The sequence below is a fragment of the Lolium perenne genome, chromosome 6, assembly GCF_019359855.2.
Source record: "Lolium perenne isolate Kyuss_39 chromosome 6, Kyuss_2.0, whole genome shotgun sequence".
NCBI lineage: Eukaryota > Viridiplantae > Streptophyta > Magnoliopsida > Poales > Poaceae > Lolium > Lolium perenne.
The window spans coordinates 142,315,428-142,325,427 of record NC_067249.2 but is presented as its reverse complement, the minus strand read 5'-3'; positions in this window follow the sequence as shown (position 1 = coordinate 142,325,427).

The following is a 10,000-nucleotide window of genomic DNA, read 5'->3' as shown; positions in this document are numbered from 1 at the left end:
GATCCGGAGCTGGGCTATATGCTGACACACCCTTCGTACGCCGGACGGTGGCAAGCATTGGACATCGCCTTCCCTAGGTTCGGGGGCGACGCAAGGAACATCAGGCTGGGTATGAGCACCGATGGACTCAATCCGTTCGGCAACCAGAGTAGCACGCATAGCACCTGGCCTGTGTTTGTATGGCCTTACAACCTACCCCCGTGGCTGTGCACCAAGCAAAGGTACATACACCTGAGTATTCTCATTCAGGGGCCGAAACAACCAGGTGTCGACATGCATTTGTATCTCGGGCTGCTGAAAGAGGAGTTAGACACGTTGTGGAAGACGCCACCCCGTACGTGGGACGCCTACACTAGAACTTATTTCGATATGAGAGCCGCGTTGATCACGACGGTCACGGACTATCCTGGTTACGCATATGTATCTGCCCAGGTGGGCCACGGATTCAACGGCTGTGTGAAGTGCATGGACGATACCCCGCATCTACAACTACCAAGGGATCCCGGGTCCTCGAAAACCGTCTACCCAGGTGCTCGAAGGTGGCTTCGCTTGGATCACCCGTGGAGAAAACGTGGTGATCTGTTCAATGGTAAAGATGAGCCCGATGGACCCCCACGCCCGAGGAGCGGCGCAGAAATCGATGATCTTCTGAAAAATTGGAAGGAGTGCCCAGCGCCGGGAAAGAAGCGACCGAAGCCAGAGCCGCTGCTCGGTGTATGGAAAGCGAGGTCTATTTTCCACGACTTGGAGTACTGGAAGGTCCTCCACACGCCCCACAGCCCCGATGTCATGCACATTACGAAGAACGTTACCGAGAGTCTGCTTGGCACTCTTTGCAACTCAGAAAAGTCCAAGGATGGACCGAAAGCAAGATACGATCTTAAACATTTTGGCATCAGGAAAGATCTTCAAGCCCCCGATACTGACGATGATGATGATGATCAGACGGAAGGGACTCAACGTCTCCGTAAAAGGGCTAAGAAGAACGCGGTGCAGCTTCCCGCTGCCTGCTTCACAACGAGTCCGGAGGAGCTCGAGCAGTTTTTCAGGTGCCTCCTAGGAGTGAAAGTTCCTCACGGTTACTCGGGGAATATAAGCAGATATCTGGACGTAGCGAAGAAGAGGTTCACCGGGATGAAGTCTCACGATTGCCACGTGCTAATGACGCACATACTTCCCGTTGCGATCCGAGGCATAATGGACGAGCACGTCCGTGATACGATGTTTGGCCTATGCAACTTTTTTGACGTTATCACCAGGAAGTCGATCTGCGTGAGGCAGCTCAAGATGCTACAGGATGAGATCGTGGTGATACTATGTGAGCTCGAGATTTACTTCCCGCCTGCATTCTGTGATATATGCGTCCATCTCCTTCTCCATGTCGTTGAAGACATCAAGCAGCTCGGCCCAACGTTCCTCCACAACATGATGCCTTTCGAAAGGCAGAACGGTGTCATGAAAGGATACGTTCGCAATAGGGCCCGTCCAGACGCAAGCATGGCCAAGGGGTTTCTAACCTACGAGTGCATCTCCTTCTGCCAGAATTATCTAAGCACCGAGGACGACGAGGATCATGTTGGTCTACCCCCCAGGACACACCTCGGGAGGCTCGCTGGAGTCGGTCACCGCGAGGGCTACCGCTCAGTCCATGTCGGCATTGAAAATCGACGCGACGACTTTGACAGGGCTCACCGGGTCGCGCTACAACACTTAAAACTGATCGAACCTTTCGTGCAAGAGCACAAAAGCATGGTCGAGCAGAATTACATCGATATGGGCCGGCCGAGGAAGATGGGAGACGTAACCAAAAAGCACAACTCCAGCTTCACGCGTTGGTTCAAGCAAACTCAACTGCTTGAAGCACAGAGAAATACGCCTTCTACCGAAGATGAAAAACTCATATACACCTTATCACAGGGACCCGCGCATAACGTAAGGACCTATCAGGGGTACGACATCAATGGTTACAGATTCTACACCGAGGAAAAGGACAGAAATAGTGAAAATCAAAACTCAGGAGTAACTATGCTGTCATACGCCGATGACGAGACTAATGTCAATGAAAGATTTTTTGGAAGGATCGAGGAGATATGGGAGCTCAATTACTGTGGAGAGACGGTGCCAATGTTTCGTGTGAGATGGGCCAAGAAGGTCGAAAAAGAAGGCCGATATTTCACAACCATGGTTATACCATATGCAAAATCGAAGAACGCATCCGCAAAAAATGAGCCATGGGTACTCGGTAGCCAAGTTGACCAATGCTTCTTCATCACCGATCCGTCGAGGCCTAGCCGTGTTGTCGTCAGGAGGGGCAAGAGGAGCATCATAGGAATGCAAGGAGACGCCAACGAGGAAGACTTGGACAAGAACGGTGACCCGAAGATTGAGGAGGAATTCGATAGGCACTTCGACATGCCTACTACTAGTAAAGTAAGAAGGAAGACCTCCCTACCCTCTAAAGGTTGTCCGTTCACGCGAAGAAATCTCAAGGTGGCTGGCATAAAGTATTCAACCGCCAACAACCGAAAGGGCAAGAAGATTGCGAAGAGACGCTAGCTAGAGCTCGAAGCCGGGACGAAGAAGATCTTTTTTTGGTCTATCACATGTGTGTGAGTGTGTGTTAGACAAGTACATCCATGTGTGTGCGAGAGAAACAAGAACGTACATGTTTGTATGAGACAATTAATTTATAATACTCTACTAATTACTAAATAATGTTGTGTTATTTATTGAAATGTAACTAAAATATGAAAAAAAGGAAGAAAAATTGTGTGGCAGCCAGGGTTCGAACCTGGCTACTAATGGGCTAACATTGACCTTAACCACTAGGCTAGTGCTAAGTAACTGTCAGTACACAGCAGTAAACCGTTTTGTTTTGCTAAGTGTCTAAATTCTGTGGCGCACGCCCCTTTGGGTGCGCCACAGAATTAAGGAATTCTGTGGCGCATGTTTGAGCTGATGCGCCACAGAATGCTTAATTCTGTGGCGCACATGGAGGGGTGCGCCACAGAATTTAGACACTTGGTGAAATAATCGACTCGTTTCTTTCTTCCCCACTCACAAACAGTTCTTCCCCGACGAGCCAACCCTAGCACCCGCCACTCTGCTCTCGCAACCACCGCCACCGCCTAGCGCCGCCGAGGAGGAGGAGGAGGACCGGCACGCCACCACCGAGCAGGACGCCCGAGCCCGATCCGCCGCCGCAGATCGAGGAGGAGGAGGACCGCCACACCGCCGCCGAGCAGGGATGCGCGAGCCTGAGCCTCCACCGCAGAGGAGGAGGAGGACAACACCGCCGCCACCGCAACCCTGCGCCGCCGCCATTCGGTGAGAGCCCCTCACCCCTGTCCCCACTCCCTTGTCCCCCTCCTCACTGGCCTGTGCCCATCCCCAATCCTGCCACCGCGAGCGTCCTGCTCGATTAGTCCTTCTTTCGATCTGGTGCTTTTGGGATGCTGGGTGATTTCCTTCTTGCTCGCAACTTGGAATTTGTCCATGTAATCATCTGATTGAATCCTAATGCAATGTAGTGAAGATTATTTCATGTAAGAAGGCTGAATAAACAAGAAGAAATACTAATGCAATGTGAATTATTTGTTTATATGTTTGGTATGTTGGTTTTGCAGTAAACAATTAATTGGTCTCTTGTGTTTTGCAGTAAACAATTATACAATTTTAGGACAATTTTAATTAGTTGATAAAGTAGCAGCAGTAGCTAGCAGTAGGTTTATTTAGTTGATATAATTTGGTGATTTAAATTTGCTACTGCTGGGTAATGCTATGCTAGCTATTGGTAGGTAATGCTATGTTAGCAATAGCTCATGCTCATTTTCTAAATTCGAATTGGCAGAGAAATGTAGATACAAATAATTGGTTGATTTAGGTTTTGAATGTAGTTAGTGAATTGGTTGATTTAGGTTTTGAATGTAGTTAGTGAATGTAGATACAAATTTACTACTGCTAGGTAATGTTTTGAATGTGATTTAGTTTTCGAATTGGCAGAGAAATGTAGATATTAATCTTGTCATTTAGTAAGAACAGAATTAGGGTGAGAGTTAGTGATCATGTGTGTGTTGCATGTGCTAGTGAATCACTTGTGTCTCCTGCTGCCATTTTATGTTTTGAATTCATTTATGAAATGATCATGCTCATGCTTCCTAGTTGCAAGATAAGAATGCATAGATGGTTTTAGTTCACCTTTGGCCACTGATTAAATAGATGGTTTTAGTTCACATATGACCACTAATTAAATACATGATTAAATGCATAGATGGTTGCAGTATATATACAGTATATATATAGTATATATGAACTGTGTTCGTTGAGAAAATGCAGTAGAGCTAATAAAGTTCTTGAAGTTCTCTCTGAAAAAGAATGAAGTTTGTTTAAATGAAAATTAAAATGAAGCTGCTACTACTCTGTTGATGTACATGGTTCAATAAAATGAACAATGCAGTAGGTTTTTTAATACAATGCAATAGGTTTTTTAATACAAATGAAAAAATGAACAAGCTAATGATGAAATGATACTGCCTAGTTGATTTTGAATGAAATGCTACTGCCTACTATTGAAGTCATTTTTCTAAGTCATTAGCTACTGCCTTGGCTGCACTAAATATGCTAACAGTTGGTTAAAAAGATGCTCCAGGTTTGTTGTAGTGCTCCAGGTGATTGCTCCAGGTTTTGTTTGATGTATTGTAGATTCTCCAGGTTAATTTGTTGTAGATGCTCCAGGTTAATAATATCTGTTGTATTGATGCTCTAGGTTAATAATGCCTCCTGTACTGATGCTCCAGGTTTTGTTTGATGTATTGTAGATGCTTCAGGTTAATTTGTTGTAGTGCTCCAGGTTAAAAAAAATAGGAACTATATATGTCCAGCAATATATGTCCAGGTTTTCTGGTTTGTAGTACTAACTGATATGGTGGATATATGGTGGATATGGTGCAATTTTGTATGGTGGATATGGTGGATATATGGTGTATATGGTGGATATTTTTGCAGGGATTTCATTGAGTTGCCCATTTCTCCCGAAGCGTTGATTAACTTCCGTTTCGGTTGAGAAATGGGCACTCCTACGTAGAAAAAATAGCAAAGGTCATGCCGAATTTTTTGGTTGACTTTTGTACTAACTTGTTGCCTCTTTTTAATGAAGTGCAAAAATAAACATGTCGGGCAACACTTCTAAGCCCAGGAGCCAGAACGAAGAAGCGAGAGAGGCCAACAAGGACTTCTGGGAGGCCTACGAGCAGCCCCGGAAGGCCGCCGCCGAGTCGCCCGACGATGAGGAAGAGGGCCGGGACACTGCCTCCGAGGGAGAGGGCCGGGGGCCGCCGCCGACACCGGCGACGATGACGATACCTGGGACGACGCCGCCCAGACCGGTGAAGAGAACGCGGCCAACCGCACGGAAGGTGATAGCGGCGGCAACCCTCAGGAGGGTAAGAAGAAGAGGACGGCGAGGAGGGCGAGGAGGGATCGGAGGCCGCAAGTGCTCGCCAACGTCACCGATGTTGTCACGGTAGTCTCCCCAAGTGGCCTACCGATGGAGCCTTCGTGGGTTGCCAAAGGGTACGGCATGCAACTAGGGTGCATCGTCCGTGAAACCGTGCCGATCCTAACTCATGACCTCAGAAGCAAGGAGAACGAGGCTATCGTCCAATCCCTCCTCCAGAAGCTTCACCAACGATACACGTTCCCGGAGCCGTTCAATAAGAAGGTGGACTCTTTAGCTCTCACGAAGATGAGCACCGCCTTGAGCAGCTGGAAGAACCGGCTGAAGAAAAAGATCGACGCCGGTGAAAGCTGGGAGAGGATAAGTACCAAAGAACCGTCGCTCTCCTTAGAAGACTTTAATGCATTCAAGTCTTACTTAGAGAGTGACGATGTTAAAAAATGGACCGCCTGGGGGAAGAAAATGCGGGATTTGAACTTAGGGACCCACCATTGCGGAAGCGGCGGTTACCGAGGAAAACAGCCCACTTGGGACAAGGAGGATGCCGAGATGGTACGTCCGGGGGAAAGAAAACCCCCGGCACAAAATCCAGGATGAACAGGCTAGGAACTTTGTCCGGTCCCGCTACTACTTAGACCGGAAGACGGGGAATTTATTACGGATCACGAAGACGTGAAGGATTTCGAGAAGTACCTGGTAAGGATAGTTCTATATTATTTCGCTCATCTTATTAGGCAATGAAGCCAAATGGGCTAACCTTTATAAGTTCCTTTGTCTGAAGGATGAAGAGTTGATGAAGGCTGGCCCGTCGTCCCAGGGGTCGACGGAACCGTGGGACACGCCTTTCAACAGGGCGATGAACAAATACAAGGAGAGGGAGCTAGACAAGCCACCGACGTCGGGTGGCCGTGTGTCCGGCTTTGGCACAAGTATGAAGCTATCCGAGTACTATGGATCGGATGCCAAGACGAGAAAGCTGGAGAGGAGGTCATCGGCAAAGGATAAATCCGAGGTTTAGGAGCTGAAGAAGAAGGTGGAGTCACTAGAGAAGCTGGTGGCCGAAAAGCCTCTGGAGAACACGGAGATGATGAACAAGTTATTGGACGAGAAGATCCGGCAGATCATCCCCCCTGGGTTGATGGAGGGGTTAGCTGCTTGGAATGCGGGAGGTCAAGTGGGGCCGATACATGTGCCCAGCATTAGCGGCAGCAACTCAAGCTTCCACGTGTCGCCGACGGTGCCGCTCCACCCGACGCCGGCGTCGGGGCTCCACCAGACGCCGCCGCAGCTCCAACCGCCGCCGCAGCTCCAACTGGTCGCATCGACGGCCCCAACCGATGCCCTTGTATCGACAGTAGCCGAGATCGACACCATCAAGGAGGTAAACTCATTAGTTACTCCTTCGCGTCATCTTCTTTAACTATATATGCCTTTCGTGACTGCCATCTCACGATGCCCAACATGGCGCCCCTGACTCAGGATGAACAATGCATACTTCTGCAAACGGTGGAGCCCGGCGGCAAGTTGGTGGAAGTTGCTAGCGGCTATGTCATGGCTTCCCGCGTTATGCACGGCACTACATTGGCGAAAGACGTGGCGAAGGTCAAGTTGGTAATGGTAGTGCCGGAGTACCGCTACGCCATCCCCCCCTTTCAACCTCCGGGCAATGCATTTAAGGCGACGTTTTGCCCCTTGGGGATTGCACCTCATGGCTTATGACATGGCCGAAGAACCAGATTCGTCTGGGGGGGGTCTTCCGAGTGGTAAGAAAAGCACCGGCGCCACCTCCCCTATCATCCGGCCCAAGATCGCCAGCGCCGACGACACCCTTAAGGAAACGGCGGTCGCCGCCCCCACTACCCTGAAGGAACCGGCGGTCGCCGCCGCCACCCGGAAGGAACCGACGATCGCCGTCACCACCAGACGCCACAAACAGTTGTTGGGAGCGCTACCGCAACGACCGTCTACTAGACACACGGTACGCCAAGCGGCGGCATCGCAACCGCCACCACCCAAGGTCCAGGACATGGCGCCATTTGATGGCAACGATGTAGATGATGATGATGACATCGATGCCTACATCAACACTGGCGCCTGCAGCCAAGATATGTACATGCATGCTCCTATGGATGAACAAGCCTTCCGCACACACGGCGATCAACTTACTCGTCCCCCTACAGTCACGAAGCAGCGCCTGGTCTTCACGGGTCTTTCTCAAGACACTCCTCCGGAGGCTGGCAATCCAGCTCAAGTCAAGCCTGCTACCGTTTTCAGCCCTAACACGCTGCGTAAGACGATCATCGGGGAGCCACCCAAATCAACCCCAGCAACCTCAGAAGCACCACTAGCACCCGAAGCACCACCATCAGCACCACAAGCACCCCCAGTAGGTCAGGTGAAGAAGGGAAGGAAGAGAGGAGCCAAGAAGGGCGCATCTTCGAGCCAGCCTGCTCCTAAGAGGATCCGGGCCGACGACATGGTACCACCTACCCCGGATGGCTTGCCCCGGTGTCATGAAGCTGGTAAACCTATACTGCCTCCGGACATGGAACACCTCGCAAGTGGACAAATGCTCCCTTTGCAGCACTCTATTCATTATCAAGAGAGCGTCCTTCTTAAAGAAAAGGATCCAAATTACCCGGTGTTCTCGGTCAAGGTGCCGTCCGACCAGAGCTTCGTCAATGAAGACCCCGCGGATATCTTCTTCATAGCGTTCGAGGACGTCTTCAATCTATTTCACTCGAAACGGCTCGACTATAACTTGGTGCGCCTATACGCGATCAATCTTCGGATGAAGATCAACAGAGAGAGACCCCGCCACATCGCGGTAGCGGATCCCTACTACATGCGCGATAGCCAGCTCCAGGACGGCTCAAGGACACGGACCAAGGCGGTGCGGTACCTCCAGAACTTCATGCTCATGCACAAAGAGAGCAACACCATTCTTCTGCCTGTCTTTCCCGAGTAAGTACACATCCGCTCACGGCCGTCGTAACTTATGCTTTCTTATATATTTCTTCCATTGCCGATCATTTCCAACATTCCATTTCAATTGCTTGTGTTGAGCAGGGACAAATACTGCACACTCATCATCCTAGATCCAAAGTGGTCACTAGCCCAGTATTTCGACTCGTCGAGTACGACAACGAAGAAAGACTACACGAGAATAAGGGGTGTTCTCGATGAGGCTATCCTTGGCTACTCCAAAAGTGGAGGCACCTTCGACAAGAATGGGCAATATATCAGGCCGGACACTAAAAAGATCGGGTTCAAGCACGTGATCAACTTCCCTTGTATCAAGCAGCCAGCTGGCAGCATTAAGGAGGCCTTCTATGTCCTCCATCACCTTAAAGGGTTTGTCGAGGATGCAGAGATGATGTCTCTGCCACCTAGTAAGCGAGACCCCATTAAAATGTCGGGGGAAATCAGTGATGATGATCTTAGAGAAGACTTCCATCGCATCCAAGTAAAGCTCTCGGAAATTATCTTACAAGATGTATCCAACGGATCGGGGCTCTTACACGCAGCCAGAGCGTTGCCTAAGAGGGATATCGAAGAACGCCTACATAGGCAGGGTGATGGAAGGACGTGGACGACGAAGGACTTGTACAAGCCGTTCCCGGAGCCGCTCAAGAAGACGTCTCGTTGACCGAGGCCGGTGTGCCTAGCTAGCATTACTTTGAATCGATAGACAATTTGTACCGTGTTGTAAACTAAACTTGCTTAATTTGCTCGAAACGGTGGTCGTCGTTGTTGGACTTCAATTTCTATTGTAGTCGTTATCGTTGAACCATATTACTTATGTGATACCGATGCTATATTTCTTTTAGGTTTATTATTATTTCCTTGCTTTAATTCTTGTGAATATGTATGCATGTGAACCCTCTAACTCTTTCCATTGCGTTATATACTAATATGCCTTGTGTCCATAGAGATGACGTACTACGTCGTGTTCGAGGGGCGGGTTCCAGGAGTGTACGAGGAGTGGGAGGAGTGCAAGAAACAGGTGCACAAGTTCAGCGGCAACTGCTACAAAGGGTACCCGACTAGACACGAGGCGGTTGCCAAGTGGAGGGCGCACCAAGCGAACAAGAGCAAAATGAAGGCCTTCCTTGTGCTCTCGCTCTTGCTCACCATCGTCGCGGCGGTACTCTATTTCATCCTAGTGTAGGCGGCGGCCGGTGTCACTTCGTTTGTATCTAGAGATGATGAGAACTTTCTTAATTTGCATGGATTATGAGTTGTATGGAGCTATATGTATAACTCGATCGGGCTCTAAGTAATGTGATGATGATGTGATGATTATATATGTCCATATTATATCTGTCTATATTATATCAGTATATAACCTGTATACTGTGTATAAAACCAGTATAAACCTGTATAATACACCAGGGAGCACAAAATCGAGTATACCTGTAGATAGTTCTGTGGCGCACCAAAAAATAATTCTGTGGCGCGCCTATTTCTGTGGCGCAGCTATATCACATGCGCCACAGAACTACTTATTTCTGTGGCGCACCGGCCCAAGTGCGCCACAAAAAC